The sequence below is a fragment of the Haematobia irritans genome, chromosome 3, assembly GCF_050003625.1.
Source record: "Haematobia irritans isolate KBUSLIRL chromosome 3, ASM5000362v1, whole genome shotgun sequence".
In the NCBI taxonomy this organism is placed as follows: domain Eukaryota; kingdom Metazoa; phylum Arthropoda; class Insecta; order Diptera; family Muscidae; genus Haematobia; species Haematobia irritans.
The window spans coordinates 144699253-144717231 of NC_134399.1; positions in this window are offsets into that span (position 1 = coordinate 144699253).

The window sequence follows — 17979 nt, forward strand, 5'->3', positions numbered from 1 at the left end:
AGGAGCTTTTTAAATGTTATGGATCTTAAATGTTATGGTATTCATCAAAAATGTTTTTATCCCAGTTAAAAGAACATGGTCACAATCTAAAATGTTTTGATCTTTATGAAAAACTTTTTCGTCGTCGAAAAAAGGGCGCCTCTTGAGAAAAAAAAACACAAAATTATCTTTATTTATTAATAAACTAATTCATTATTTATTTGTATTTATAATGTCGTGCAAGCAAACATCACCAAAGACTATTAATAAAGAAGACATGAAATGGGCTTTGATAGTGTTAGTACGAGAAAACAGAGATTAATATCATACTTGTTGGAAAAGCACTCCGAACTTACTGGTTTGATGCAGACAATTTTTATTTAGCTATTTTCTCCAACATTTCACGCAAATTTCTGTGTCGATTGCACTAAATTATTAATAAAATGTTTCACAAAGTGTTTGTGTTCGTTTAAGAGTTAAAAAAATTGCTAAAATAAGCGAATTAAGTTTTGTTACGAATGCAAAATGAAAAGAGAAACCGAAAAAAAGTTGCAACGTCTCATGGAACATGTATGATATTAATCTCTGTTTTTTCAAGAAAAAGAGGAAGAGCAAGCTGATCTCATGTCTTCTTTATTAATAGTCTTTGAACATCACATATTTTTACACATCACATATTGGGATCAATTTCAACAATAAGTAATCATTCAATTTTTACGTCGTGCCCATCAAACTGTACAAACGCTGACATCATGTAACTGCAAATAATAATAAATGATACCATACAGCAAAATGCAGAACATAAAACAGGTACATTTTTTCATTACACTTCCCTTCTTTTATGCTCACATAAAACCACGTGCCACTTCTGAATAAATAAATTAACACAAAAAACTGTAATTCCGTATTCTCCGTTCATTCCAAGCAACAATCAACACACGACCGACGCGCAAAATGAAAATCGTGTGTACCTGCTCAATGTTTTTATAAAATTCACGAAAAATGCACATGGTCTTTATGGCCATGTAATGGTTCTAGACATGTCTATACGTAACCTATAAATATACTTTTTCCCCTGCAAAAAAGTCAAAAAATTGAATGCTCATGTACATGATTTTCCCAACCATGTAATGGTCTCAAATTCTATCATTTAAACAATCGGCAACCATGTCCAAACATGTTTTTTCTGTGCGTGTATCGACCGATAAATCATTAATACACTTTTGCAACGTTGCCTAAAAATTGCTTCAGATTTAAATGTTTCCCATATTTTTATACCAACCATCATAGAATAGTGACGGGGGTATAATAAGTTTGTCATTCCGTTTGTAACACATCGAAATATCGATTTCCGACTATATAAAGTATATATATTCTTGATCAGGGAGAAATTCTAAAACGATTAACCTCTCCGTCTGTCTCTCTGCCTGTCTGCATGATTACAAGCTTCAGTCTTCAATAATGAAGCAATCGTGCTGAAATTTTGCACAAACTAGAGGTGTGCACGTGAGTAGTATTTTACTCACGCTCACGCACACTCACGATGGAAAAATCTTACTCACGCACACTCACTCACGATATTGTTTGGTAGGACTCACGTTCACGCACACTCACGAAAAGAAAATGTGTACTCACGCACGAAAATGTCGTGACTCATGAAAATACCGTGACTCACGAAAAATATCGTGACTCACGAAAAATGTCGTGACTCACGAACAATTTTTTGAGTAATTTACCTTAGCGACGTGTCTGAAAACATGAGCATTATTAAAATCGAGAGCGTTATTACACTCTTAACATCCCAGGTGTCACTAAAATTGTAAATGAATATAAGTCTTAAGCGTTTTATGTCGGTGAGCGGGATTATTTTCGTGAGCGTAAATCTTTACTCACGCACACTCACGAAGATAATATTTTCGTGACTCACGCTCACGCACGACATTTTGGTATGTTAATCACGCTCACGCACACTCACGCCGTTGCCATGAGCGTGACTCACGCGTGAGTCACGAAAATTTTCGTGAGTTACGACAATTTCGTGTCACGTGCACACCTCTAGCACAAACTCCTCTTTTGTCTGCAGACAGGTCAAGTTCGAAGATGGGCTATATCGGTCCAGGTTTTGATATAGTCTCCATATAAACCGACCTCCCGATTTTGGGTCTTGGGCTTATAGAATCCGCAGTTTTTATTCAATTTACCTGAAATTGAAAATCTAGAGGTATTTTAGAAGCATAAAGAGGTGTACCAAAAATGGTGATCATCGGTCCATGTTTTGGTATGGTGCCCATATAGACCGATTTCTCGATTTTAATTCTTTGGCTTCTAGAATCCGCAGTTTTTATTCAATTTACCTTAAAATGAAAATCTAAAGGGATTTTAGAAAGAGGTGTGCCAAAAATGGTGAGCATCGGACCATGTTTTGGTTTGGTGCCCATATAGACCGATTTCCCGATTTTACTTCTTGGGCTTATAGAATCCGAAGTTTTTATCCAATTTGCCTAAATTTGGAAATCTAGAGGTATTTTCGGGCCATAAAGAGGTGTGCTGAAAACGGTGAGTATCGGTCCATATTTTAGTATTTCCCCCATAAGAACGATCTGCCGATTTAACTCCTTCGGTTTCTAGAAACCGTAGTTTTTATCCGATTAGCCTGAAATTGTAAATATTCTAGTATTTTAGGCTCACAAAAACGTGTATCGTATTAAGTTTTTATCGGTCCATTTGGTAAGGTCTCCATATAGACCGATTTCACTTCTTGGGGGTATAGAAGGCGAACTGATCTGGTGAAAATCTACAGATTTAAGATTTCAAATGAAGACGTTATTTTATAATTTTCTTGCACACTTACGAGAGATGTTAATGATTCTTCTAAAACTCAAACAAACATGGTTCTTATAAATCCAGAATCTGATATAGTCTTCATAGGTAAAATCTTTAAATTTATCTTCGGGAAGTATACTGGTTGAAGCCTAAGTCAGTTAAAAAAGATCAAGCAGAACAGATCTTTTTTAACTGACTTAGGCTTCCGAATATTATTAAAAAGTTTATTGTATCAATTAATTTTTTCATTGAAAAAGTTTTTAGCTTCAATCAAAGTTTTAATTGTACATAAGATTCAGCCTGTCCGAACTTTCGGCCATACATATACTTGTCCAATTCTTAATATATCAAACTTTACTAAACTCTCATTTTTTACCTCTGACTGCTTTCATGGCAAACATTTGCAAAACTGTCTACTAGAAAGAATTGGAAGAAAAAATCCTTTTCTAATTTTAAGTTTTCACACAAAACTGTATTGTGGTCTGGTCTTTTATCCTTTAATTTGTAGCCTTTAGTTGCTACTACTACTTCCCTCTGTCATCGGATTGATGAACACCATCGAACTATACTTGCGACAGTAGAAAATTGAAAGGATGAATAAAGAGAAAAATTGTGTACATTTACATAGGACTAAAAAAAATAACGACGGAAGGAAGGACTTAGTGATTATAACAACAATGTGACCCCCTACAAAAGTGTGTCTCCTCTATCAGAGTTCGTCTTTTTCGTTCGTTGGCTTTGTCATGCTTGTTTGGATGGGAATGTTTAACTTAACAATTATTTCCGTTTTGTGTGACTTAAGTGTTGGCAGGTGAACACCACCACCAACAACACCAGTCTCAACTATTGGAGTCAATCCTTTGGTGGAAATGCACGTTTACATATCCGTTTACCGTTTTTTTACCAAGTACATATCCCAATGCGACAGTTGTTCCATTTCAGGCGATAGAGAAACAGTGGGGGAGGAAGAACGAATATAAGAACACAAATTGAGTTTCCGGTTCTACGAGTATTGTGTGAGCTTTTACGTATATCTTCATCAACAAAACAAATAACTGCACGGACGAAAAAGACTGTTTTTCATGTTTGGGTGTAAAAATTATATGTTTGGAACTCAAATTTTTTAACACAATATTTTTAAGTGCAAGCATATAAGGTTCATAAAATAGCATAACATGTTTGGGACATAAATGTTAATAAAGGGTGATACGGTCAAAATATGGTCAATATAAACTTGACGTATTTGTTTCAGTTTTGCATTTAAAAAACCTGAACACCCCTCATTTTGAAGGTGTGTGTGTGTAAAATGTAGCTCCTATTTTGATTTTGGAATTCACTCTTCAGTTGTCAAAATGCCGTCCAAGCAAGAAAAGCAGCGTATCAAAATTTTGCTCGCGCATCGCGAAAATCCAAGCTACTCGCACGCAAAGCTGGCAAAATCGCTAAAAGTTTCCAATTCACCCGTTACAAATGTAATTGAAGTGTTTAGGGAACGTTTGTCGACAGCCAGGAAGTCTGGATCGGGGGGAAATCGAAAACCGGAAGCCGCTGAGACGACAAAGAGAGTTGCCGGTAGTTTCAAGCGAAACCCTAACCTCTCTCTCCGAGATGCCGCAAATAAGCTGGGTGTATCGTCTACAACCGTGCATCGAGCCAAAAAACGAGCCGGACTATCGACTTACAAGAAGGTAGTGACTCCAAATCGCGATGATAAACAAAATACCACGGCCAAAGCGCGATCCCGGAGGCTGTACACGACGATACTGACGAAGTTTGACTGCGTGGTAATGGACGACGAAACCTACGTCAAAGCCGACTACAAGCAGCTTCCGGGACAGGAGTTTTATACGGCAAAAGGAAGGGGAAAGGTAGCAGATATTTTCAAGCACATAAAACTGTCAAAGTTCGCAAAGAAATATCTGGTTTGGCAAGCCATCTGTACCTGTGGCTTGAAAAGCAGCATTTTCATAGCTTCCGGGACTGTCAACCAAGAAATTTACGTGAAAGAGTGTTTGGATAAACGTCTGCTGCCTTTCCTGAAGAAATACGGTTGTTCCGTACTGTTTTTGCCGGATTTGGCATCTTGCCATTACGGTAAAAAGGCCATGGAGTGGTACGCCGCCAACAACGTGCAGGTGGTTCCCAAAGACAAGAACCCTCCCAACACGCCAGAGCTCCGCTCAATTGAGAAATACTGGGCTATTGTCAAGCGGAACCTAAAGAAGACCAAAAAAACTGCTAAGGACGAGCAGCAGTTCAAGGCAAACTGGCTTTCTGCGGCGAACAAAATCTGATGGCAGGAGTCAAGCGTGAGGCCCGGCAATTCGGATTTGGAAAAGCGAAAGCCTAACTGAATATTTTTCCTGAATTTTATACTAATTGAACTTGGAAAAGGAATTTAATTTGATTTTTTAAATAAACGATTTCACCGATTTACACGCGTTTTCCCTTGGCCAAATTTTGACCGTATCACCCTTTATGTTAGAACATATTATGTTTGGGACATAAAATGTTTGTAAATATAATATGCTTAGATGCAAACATATATTAATTTGGAAATAGCCTAAAAACATATATGTGTTTAGAAAGAGAGACCTAGAGAGTCTCTCTTACTTCCAAGTTAAATAATGGAAGTAACCAATTGGCGCCTTAAAAATATATCCACACAAAGAAAGGTGAAACATAATATGTTTGAACAATGCAAACAATATTTTGTTTGCACCAATCCTGAAAATATATATGCTTGAAGAAAAATGTGTTTGGGGTATATGTTACAAGATAGGTGAAAATTTAAATTTAACTTCCTGAAACATATCATTTGAACCGATCTTCTTGAGGTAGTATGCTTCTTAAAATCCACCTGTAACGCTATATATTTTCAAGTAACCCGCTACGGCGAGGGGTTTTCAGAATAAACTATTATATGTGATTCAATTTATTGGGTATTTAAGATTCAGCCCGGCCGAAATTAGGGATTGGACCTAAAGTGTATTCACGGTCGCCTACCATACTTTACAGGTATCCACTTATGAGAGATTAATTTTAATGTGATAATGTAGCCAACCTGTTACTAAAATTGTCCGCTCGTTTGAGGAAATCCATTTTTGAGAGGTCTTATTTCTCCAAAAGTCATTCCAACAGACAGACATGGGTAGATTGACCTATAGGTCAGGACGATAAGGAACAAATATTTTGATAAGAATCACAGAATAATATTTCGACAATTCCACCATTCTAAGGCTAGTATAACATTTCGACCTAATATAAAAGATTGTGCAATCTAATTTTTAGAAGAAACAATTCACATAATATTAAGGACAGATTTCATTAATATAATGACAATTTTATAAAAAAAAGTCTATAATCCTTCCAAAATTTTGCATTCCTCTGTTAAAGTCTTATGTTTTAAGATTAAAGCTAATTTCCCTTAATAGTACACAAAAAACTTTCACTTGGATTCAAAGATTTTGACCTACCCTTAAGAATTTTGGTATTGATTCCGAGCCAAAGATGCGGCTTCTTTAAAATAAAGGAATTTTTTAGTGTCCTATCTGGCTAGGATCAATACAATTATTCATTCTCTTTTCGCGTTATATTAATAAACAAACAACTGTCACTTTAAAATTTCAAATTATAATAGATACCTTAAAGTAAGAAATGTTTTCTTAATTCAAAAAAAAAAAAACTTTAAACTAAAAATGCTAAATCCTCAAAACAAAAAGTCTTAGTATATATTTCAAGCGTTTTCATCTTAAATCAGTTAATTTAAGAACGTTGTTTTTTTAAATGATAAATGTGTTTCTTTGCTGTAAGAAAAATTTGCCTTAATTCAAAGACATACGGCTTTAACGAAGGGACGCAAATTGTCCAAAATGTGTGTCCTAAATTAAAACAAGTATATACGGCACGAGCCTACCAAAAGTGGCAGATTGTTTTGCTGTTTGGTAGATTGGCAGAATTCTTGATGTTTTGGAAGATTTTTCAAAATATTCCTTTCCAACTATGAAATGCTTTCAAATTTTTTAGAGAAACAACATTTTGACAAAAGTTTCTACAGAAATAAAATTCTGACAAAATTTTCTATAGGAATAAAATTTTGACAAAATTTCCTAAAGACATAAAATGTTGACAAAAGTTTCTACAGAAATAAGATTTTGACAACATTTTCTATGGAAATATAAAATTTTGACAAAATTTTCTATGGCAATAAAATGTTGGTAGATTATTTTTGGCTCTTAGAGGCTCCGCACGCCAAATCTGGTGATCGGTTTTTATGGGGGCTATATATAATTATGAACCGATGTGGACCAATTTTTGCATTGTTATTAGAAACTATATATTAACACAATGTTCCAAATTTCAGCCAGATCGGATGAAATATGCTTCTCTTAGAGGCTCCGCAAGCCAAATCTGGGGGTCCGTTTATATGGGGGCTATACGTAAAAGTGATCCGATATGGCCCGTTTGCAATACCATCCGACTTACATCAATAACAACTACTTGTGCCAAGTTGACAGTTTCTTTCGTCAGTCTTTTTCTTCAGATTAAGGAAACATTGTGTTACTTCAAAGAATCAAAATTTTAATGATCCATGTCTTTTGATATCTTGCAATCGGCCTGAATCAAGTATATAGATTCGCATTCGTCTAAATATTTAAAGAAAATAATTGAATTTTTCAAAATGAGTCAAAAAATATTATTTTTTTTTTAAAAGAAAGTTTATGAAACCTTAAATTTGTAAAAAAAACTGTTCATATCCAAGTTTGCATTACTCCCTGATCACGATCCGAACCACTTATTTGGAGACTCTTTTTTATTTCTTTTTTTTTACTTCAAGAAAAATTAAAAAATTTATTTCTGCAAAACTATACCCCGAAAATAACAAAATAAAAACTATGTGCAATATATGTGAAAAATTGTGATAAAAAATTTGCACCCATACTAATAAGGAAAATCTCGAGAAGTGGATATAATGTTTGCCTTGGTGTCATAATCACGGTACTCGAGCCCAAAATAATCTACCAAAATTTGCAGAAAATTTTACGAATAAAATAGTTTGTTAGCCCAAAATAATCTACCAAAATTTGCAGAAAATTTTACCAAAAAACTAACAAAAAAAATCTTTTTTTGCAACATTTTATTTCTATAGAAAATTTTGTCAAAAATTTATTTCTATAGAAAATTTTGTCAAAAATTTATTTCTATAGAAAATTTTGTCAAAATTTTATTTCGTTATTGTTGTTTTTGATCTCAGCTTAAAGCCATGCATTGACAAAACTACAAGTGTAGCTTAACCAACAAAGGAAAAGTATGCTTGTCAAATTTATTTGGGCAAAGCCCTGTAGACTGCAAGATGGTTGGATGTACAGCTGTTTCGGAATTACCACATTCCTCATCAGCATCCTCTACTTGCAGCAAAACTATCAACCAATTATCAGAATAAATTCGGGTAATTCACTCAACCCAAAGTGAACTACACTTGAACCTCCCGAAAAAGGATTTGATAGTCGGCTACTGCCTAAACAAATTTGCCAGCATATCTCTTTTCCTTTGCCAAACTCAAATCATCGATTTGAATGTATTTGGCTGGGTTTGTTTTTGAGCGTGCTTCCTCTATCTTCATTCGTTTTGTTTGTTATTGTTGGCTTCTCTTCAATCGTTATTGTTGTTTTTGATCTCAGCTTAAAGCCATGCATTGACTAAACTACAGTAGCTTAACCAACCAAAATTTTATTTCTGCAGAAAATTTTGTCAAAATTTTATTTCTATAGAAAAATTTTGCAAAATTTTATTTCTAAAGAAAATTTTTGCTAAATTTTATTTCTATAGAAAATTTTTGCAAAATTTTATTTCTATAGAAAATTTTGTCAAAATTTTAGTTCTATAGAAAATTGTGTCAAAATTTTATTTCTATAGAAAATTGTGTCAAAATTGTATTTCTATAGAAAATTTTGTCAAAATTCATATTCGTCTAAATATTTAAAGAAAATAATTAAATTTTTCAAAATTACACAAAAAACATTAAATTCTTTTAAAAGAAAGTTTATGAAAATTTAAATTTGTTAAAAAAACCTGTTCATATCCAAGATAGCAACACTCCCTGATCACGATCCGAACCACTTATTTTGAGGCTCTTTTTTCTGCGCATACAAATGAAATGCTTAAAGAAAATTTAAACTTTAAACTATTCACAGCCACACATCTGTTAGAAGTGAAAATAAAGCAAATAAAAAACGCAAGTAATATATGAGATACTATAAGGTCATTCGTTTTATTTAACCTCCACTTGTAATATGTTCCAAAGTGTAAGGCTTATACTGTAAGCCTTAGATACTCTGCATTTTTTGCTTCCGTTTCTATTTTTTGGTGGGGTAAATTTACTTGCAGTCTGTCCGAATGGCAAACTGGCTTTCTTACTTCCGATTACACATCGTCAATGTTGCTAGAGCAGATAAGACCTTTACCATAGATTTGGAAAAGGATTTGCAAGTGTTATGTACACATTCACACACTGCTGTGCCATTTCCCTACCATCATTGCCTTTAGAGTGCCAGTGAAATTTCGAAAGTTTAACGAAAAGTCCTTAAGTGAGTAATCGCAATTAAGTGTTTGGGATTTTCTTACAAATTTCATGAGAAATCGTTCGGCGTGTATGTGAATTTTATAGAATTTTAAATATGCAATGAGAGATATATGTTATAATGTGCACATTATCATTTTGATCATTAAGAGAGCTTTATTTTATTTAATGTGAAAATAACTAAAAAAAGGTGGTTTTGATCACCAGCTTTGGATCTAGAAGTACCGCAGATTTGTATCATCGACATGGATAAGTCGAAAAATATTTCTAATGACTACAACAACAAAGATTGTCCTACACTGAATGAAGGGATCTCTTTTCGGAGGAATGGGATTTCAGACAAACAAAGTTTTCATTTGACGCTATTTTTTCATTTTTTTTTTATTACTATTTTAATGTTTTTTTGGTTCCCTGTTTTGTATCAAAACAAGCTAAAAAGCTTTATCTTAAAATCAAGAAAGGAAAGTCTAAAGTCAGGCGGACAATACTTTGTAGACCAAAATTTTTGATAATTTGTAGACCAAATTTTTTGTCAAAATTTTATTTCTATAGAAAATTTGTGAGAGGAATAATTTGAAAAATCTGCCTAAACATCAAGAATTCTACCAAACATTAAAAAATCTACAATTTGAGGTAGAATTCTACCGTGGCAACCGTCGTCATAATACGATCATATCATAAAAATTTTAATGGACGCTTTGATGCAATGGCGCTTGTGGCTGGGTATGCTAAGGTGCCAACAGACCCAGGTTCGGGGGGAGCGAAAGTTTTTCAAATAGTACAAATTAAATAATAATAAAATAAGAGTGCAATAAAAATATTGATAAAACTAAAAATTGAATTAGTATTTCTTTATACCCTCCACCATAGGATGGGGGTGTATTAACTTTGTCATTCCGCTTGTAACACATCGAAATATTGCTCTAAGACCCCATAGAGTATATATATATATATATTCTGGATCGTGGTGAAATTCTGAGTCGATCTGAGCATGTCCGTCCGTCCGTCTGTTGAAATCACGCTAACTTCCGAACGAAACAAGCTATCGACTTGAAACTTGGCACAAGTAGTTGTTATTGATGTAGGTCGGATGGTATTGCAAATGGGCCATATCGGTCCACTTTTACGTATAGCCCCCATATAAACGGACCCCCAAATTTGGCTTGTAAGGCCTCTAAGAGAAGCAAATTTCATCCGATCCGGCTGAAATTTGGTACATGGTGTTAGTATATGGTCTCTAACATCCATGCAAAATTGGTTCAAATCGGTCCATAATTATATATAGCCCCCATATAAACAGATCCCCCGATTTGGCTTGTGAGCCCTCTAAGAGAAGCAAATTTCATCCGATCCGGCTGAAATTTGGTACATGGTGTTAGTATATGGTCTCTAATAATCATGCAAAAATTGGTCCACATCGGTCCATAATTATATATAGCGCCCATATAAACCGATCCCCCGATTTGGATTGCGAGGCCTCTAAGAGAAGCAAATTTCATCCGATTCGGCTGAAATTTGGTACATGGTGTTAGTATATGGTCTCTAACAACCATGCAAAAATTGGTCGGTATCGGTCCATAATTATATATAGCCCCCATATAAACCGATCCCCCGATTTGGCTTGCGAGGCCTCTAAGAGAAGCAAATTTCATCCGATCCGGCTGAAATTTGGTACATGGTGTTATTATATGGTCTCTAACAACCATGCAAAAATTGGTCGGTATCGGTCCATAATTATATATAGCCTCCATATAAACCGATCCCCCGATTTGGCTTGCGAGGCCTCTAAGAGAAGCAAATTTCATCCGATCCGGCTGAAATTTGGTACATGGTGTTAGTATATGGTCTCTAACATCCATGCAAAATTGGTTCAGATCGGTCCATAATTATATATAGCCCCCATATAAACAGATCCCCCGATTTGGCTTGTGAGCCCTCTAAGAGAAGCAAATTTCATCCGATCCGGCTGAAATTTGGTACATGGTGTTAGTATATGGTCTCTAATAATCATGCAAAAATTGGTACACATCGGTCCATAATTATATATAGCCCCCATGTAAACCGATCACCAGATTTGACCTCCGGAGCCTCTTGGAAGACCAAAATTCGTCTGATTCAGTTGAAATTTGGTACGTGGTGTTAATATATGGTTTCAAACTCCCATGCAAAAATTGGTCGGTATCGGCCCATAATTATATATAGGCCCCATAAAAACCGATCCCCAGATTTGACCTCCAGAGCCTGTTGGAAGAGCAAAATTCTTCCCATTCGGTTGAAATTTGGTACTTGATATTAGTATATGGTATCCAACAACCATGAAAGAATAGGTTCCTATCAGTCCATAATTATATATATAGTTCCCATATAAACCGATCCCCAGATTTCACCTCCGGTGCCTTTTGGAGAAGCAAAATTCATCCGATCTGCTTGAAATTTGGTACGTGGGGATAGTATATAATATTTAACAACCATGCCAAAAGTGGTCCATATCAGTCCATAATCATATATAGCCCCATATAAACCGATCCCGAGATTTGGTTTTGGAGCCTCTTGTGAGTTGAAGCCGAGTGAGTTTAAATTTGGTACATTGTGCTAGTATATGGACGTTAACAACCATGCCTAACTAGGTCCATATCGGTCTATAGTTATATATATACCTCAGATAAATCGATTTCCAATCACACAAAAATTGGTCCATATCAAGTTCATAATTGTATATAGGCCCCATATAAGCGACCCCCATATTTCAATTCTGGCTCTCTACGTACCGTGCAAAAAGTCCATATCGATTCGTAATTATTTGTAGACTTAACTATACATAACTTTTTTGTCTAATATATACCACGTATGGACTAACTGACAATTTAGAAAACGATGTTAAGAAGTTTTAAGATACCACAACCCAAGTAATTCGATTGTGGATGACAGTCTTTCGTAGAAGTTTCTACGCAATCCATGGTGGAGGGTACATAAGATTCGGCCTGGCCGAACTTACGGCCGTATATACTTGTTTTTATTTTATAAGTTTCATTCAAATGAACTCCTACTTACTCTAAAGTAATGTAAAGGATCCAACAACGGAGTACTTCCGTCCTATAACAACCTCATGTACAATTCATAGAAGATGATCCATGACTGAGCACGGCCGGCCGACTGACTGAAGGTAGCACTCCCTTGAGAAATAGATGTGGTGAAGCAGTTTCGTTACAAACTCTCGGAATGAAACTGTTACCTCCGGTGGTGATTTGTAACTAACATAAATGGGACGAAAGGTATATATGGGAGGTATATTGACATCTACGCATATCTATGTACGCCTAAGGTGAAACATAATATGTTTAAACTATACAAACAATATTTTATTTGGACAAACCCTGAAAATATATATGCTTGAAGCAAAATGTGTTTGGGGTATATGTTACAGAAGCGATTTTTTTTTGAGGGTGTGTGTCTTAAATTTATTTTTACTTCATTTCTCAATTTCTTCGGCTTGGAATCAATACCAAAATTATTTGTGGAAAGACAAAATGTTTGGAACGGGACATTCTTGTTGTTTTTAGTGTATATTCACCATAAACTAATGGCGTTTTCGATTCACAAAAAATATGTTGCCTTGGTGTTACACTATTTTTTTCCTCATTGTATTTTCGCCCAAATGACAGTGTCATTCCAAAGTTATTGTTAGTTCATAATATTGTGAGGATACAGGGTCCAAAATCTTTGATAGTTGCCTTCATATTTGCCATCAATTTCGAGGATGTTGCCTCTTTTTCCCAATCGAAATCGCTATAAGTTCCTTCGCTATGCGCACATTGCATGACGCACGGGCATTCCTTATTTTTGTCATTTGAAATGTACTACATATCCTTGATAATTATGTAACAAAATCCATTATATGGTAATTCCACTCATTATTTTATTTCGCTTGAAGTGTTAAATTTTCTCTACCTCTCACACGCCTTTCATATGTTCTACAAAACAAAATTTATAAAAAAAATATGTCGGAAATGTTTAGTTTCATGGAAATCACAAAAAAAAGTAATTTACTTCAAACACTTCTCCTTAATAGTTTACAGGATAAAAATCTACACATGTCGGATGTTAGTTTCCTGGGTTGCACTTCATCTTATTCGTATGAATACGTAAAGTATTCGTTACAAGTGCAAAAAAGTTAAGAGTGTTCATGTAACATTCGCATGGGAAATTGTTTATGGCGCACTTTTGCCATTTTACACAGGGCACTTGGTGTCAAAATGAGAACGTGACTAGTGCTTAGAAGAAAAACATAACCAAAATATTTATGAAGAAATACGAATACGAGATTTTGTACAGTGTTTCACAGTTACAGTAAACGAGATTGAGCTTATGTACGGAAAGTGGAAAAGAGAATTTTCGACTTATAGGCTTTGGCCGGTCAATTGGGAGAAAGGTGCAAAATTCTTCAAAATTATTGCAAAATATGAAGGATACTGTCATAGATTTTGGGTCCTGTGTCCCTCACACTATTATGAATTTAAAATAACTTTGGAATGACACTATTATATGGGCGAAAATACAATGAGGGAAAAAGTAGTGTAACACCAAGGCAACATATCTATATGGGGGCTATATCGAAGCATGGACCGCAGTATACCAAATTTGGCATATCTCTTTATGGGTATAAACACCGCAAGATTTCTAATTTCAAGTACAGTCGACTCCGCTTTAGCGCAATGCGCTTTACTGAAAAACCTCGGATAACTGAAATCGATCGCATTCCCCAGTTGTTTTTTCTGTCCATTTCATTTAAATTACTCCGCTTTAGTGAAACTCCGCTTAACTGAAAAAATCGGATTACTGAAAAGTTTTTTGTGTTCAAATGAGTTTCGTCACATTAGTATGACTTCGCTTTACTGAAAATGCCACATTCTCGCTATTGAGAGAGAGTACATTTTCTTCTCCGTATTGAGAACGCTTTATTTCAAGTGAAGATGGCACTTTCAAAACAGTTTAAATCACTCTGTAAATAAAATCAACTGAAAGGTAAAATTGTAGATGGCACACACACGGAATCAAACACCTTGTTTTTATTATTTTATGTACATAGCATTGGTCATAAGTTCGGTTAACTGAAATTGAGTGGATTTTTTTCCAGTTATACGGAGTCCGCTTTACTGAAACTTTTTCAGTTATCCGAAGTTCGCATTACTGGAAGTTTTTTTCAGTTATCCGTAGTCCGCTTTAGCAAAAACTTCGGATAACTGAAATTAAATGGCTGCATTTTTAACGTTTCAGTAAAGCGGAGTCGACTGTAGTTAGCATAAAAATTGCGGCTTCCAAGCCCTCAAGAAGTAATTTTGGTTATTTGAGAAAATGTAGATTATTTTTAGAAATTATTAACTAAATAGTATTACAAACTTTGACATCACGCTGACAAATACAAGAAAATTTATTTGAAATAATTATTTTTTTTCACTTGTTAAAGAAAATTTTGTAGTTTGAAGGAAAAAAATTGGAGTTAAAAATTGCAAGAATGTCTTTAGTGTCATACGAAGTTCAAGATGTGTGCATTTATAGCAAAATTTACAAATTTAAAGAAATAATGAACTATTTTGTGAGAAGTACAAATTTACTAAATCGTTATGCTTCATTTGTGCAACACTGGTTTAAAAAGCTGACGCCCGTTCCATATTATGTTTCACTGTCAAACATTTTCAAGTGGATTTTTTTTTAATGTGGATTTAGCAAGAATCCACATTAAAACATACTCAAGATAATAAATCATTCCTTGGAGGCGTAATAGACTTTCATTTAGGATGAGATTACAGAGAAAATGCATCACCTTACAACCACAGTGCTACCTACCACAGTCAATTCTTGAATACCAACCCAGTTCAACAACAAGGATAAAAGCAACATTTGGGTGGATGGTATCTTTAAACATTTTCATTTAATTCACGGTGATGTTAGGGTGTCGGTTTCCGTATTGTATATTTTTTCTCGTCCTTCCCTCTTTTATTCTAATTTCCTAAGCGAAATAAAACTGCTTTAAGCTCAATTATTCGTTGAACTATGAGTTATGAAAATGTTCTTACATAGACAAAAAAAAATCTCAAATGGAAAATTCCTTCGAAATATTATTTCCATACGAAATTTCGTCGAAATTTTATTTCTATAGAAAATTGAGTCCAAAATTATTTTTTTTTTTAGAGAAAATTCATCGACATATTATTTATATAGAAAATTTCTTCGAATTTTTATAGAACATTTCTTCGAAGTTTTATTTTCCTAAAAAAACATGTCTTCGAAATTTTATTTCTATAGAAAATTTCGTCGAAATTTCATTTCTATAGAAAATTTAGTCAAAACTTCATTTCTATAGAAAATTTAGTCAAAATTTTATTTTTATAGAAAATTTCGTCGAAATTTTATTTTTGTAGAATATTTAGTCAAATTTTTATTTCTATACAAAATTTAGTCGAAATTTTATTTTTATAGCAAATTTCATCGTAATTTAATTTCTATAGAAAATTTAGTCGAAATATTATTTTTATAGAAGATTTTGTCAAAATTTTATTTTCATACCAAATTTTATTTCTATAGAAAATTTAGTCGACATTTCATGTGTACAGAAAATTTCGTACAACTTTTATTTCTGTAGAAAATGTTGTCGAAATTTTATTTATATAGAAAATTTCTTAGAAATTTTATTTTTCTAGAAAATTTCTTCGAAATTTTATTTTTATAGAAAACTTCTTGGAAATTTTATTTATATAGAAAATTTCTTGGAAATTTTATTTTTATAGAAAACTTCGTCAAAATTTCATTACTATAGAAAACTTCGTCGAAATTTCATTTCTAAAGAAAATTTCGTCGAAATTTCATTACTATATAAAACTTCATCGAAATTTTATTTCTATAGAAAACTTCGTCGAAATTTCATTTCTAAAGAAAATTTCGTCGAAATGTTATTTTTATAGAAAATTTTGTCAAAATTCGAATTTTTTTTACAGAAAATTTCTTTGAAATTTTTTTTATAGAAAATTTCTTCAAAATTATATGTTTATAGAAAATTTATTTTTATAGAAAATTTCTTCGAAATTTTATTTTTATAATAATTTTTTTTCGAGATTTTATTTTTATAGAAAATTTCCTCAAAATTTCATTTCTATAGAAAATATAGTCAAAATTTTATTTTTATGGGAAATTTAGTCAAAATTTTATTTTTATGGAAAATTTAGTCCAAAATGTATTTCTATAGGAAATTTAGTCGAAATTTAATTTTTATAGAAATTTCATCGAAATTTATTTCTATAGAAAATTTCCTCGAAATTTTATTTCTATAGAAAATTTCCTCGAAATTTTATTTCTCTAGAAAATTTCTTCGAAATTTTATTTCTAAAACTATTTCTAAAGAAAATTTCCCCAAAATTCATTTTATAAATAAAATTTCCTCGAAATTTTATTTCTCTAGAAAATTTCTTCGAAATTTTATTTCTATAAAAAATTTCCTCAAAATTTTATTTCTAAAGAAAAAAATCTATTTCTAAGAAAACTTCCGTCAAAATTCAATTTATAAATAAAATTTCCTCGAAATTTTATTTCTCTAGAAAATTTCTTCGAAAAATTTTTTTCTATAGAAAATTTCCTCAAAATTTTATTTCTAGAGAAAATCTTATTTCTAAAGAAAATTTCCCCAAAATTCATTTTATAAATAAAATTTCCTCGAAATTTTATTTCTCTAGAAAATTTCTTCGTAATTTCCTCGAAATTTTATTTCTCTAGAAAATTTCTTCGAAATTTTATTTCTATAAAAAATTTCCTCAAAATTTTATTTCTAAAGAAAAAAATCTATTTCTAAAGAAAACTTCCATCAAAATTCAATTTATAAATAAAATTTCTTCGAAATATTATTTCTCTAGAAAATTTCTTCGAAAAATTTTTTTCTATAGAAAATTTCCTCAAAATTGTATTTCTAGAGATGATCTTATTTCCATAAAAAATTTCGTCGAAATTTTATGTGTACAGAAAATTGAATCCAAATATTAATCGTACAGAAAATTTCGTCCAAATTTTATATCTGTAGAATATATCGGAAAAAATTAGTTTTAATTTTTTTTCGTCTACAGTGGAGACTACAAATCATAAACGGAGATATTGCTCTCGTTTGTTGTCTTTTTTCCTGTATTAAGAGTGAACAAATTCATTTGTTCGCCAGAAGTTTTCTCAGCTATCATCAAGCGGAGAAGTCATATACTTTGCATATATAACAAGGTTCTTGGAGTTCAGCGGCTTGTGTGCCCATTCTGTCAACAATGCACTATGATATGATGAACTTTTTGATCCAAGGGGAATTTAAACTCAATTTATTTATAATAAAGCAACTTACATCCTTCCCTCTCACAAATAGGCAAAAATGTTAGGAACTTGATTGCAAGATCTCTTATCTTAGTAGTTGTCATTTTGGAAACAAAATTTAACATAAATTGTATTTTTTTAGATTTTGGCACCAACAATTGTCAATATAACTCTGAGCCGTCAGTTCTTGCAACACTGCTCAATCTTCCTTATTTCATATGTAAAATTTTTCTATTACTATTTTATAACATTTTAACCAT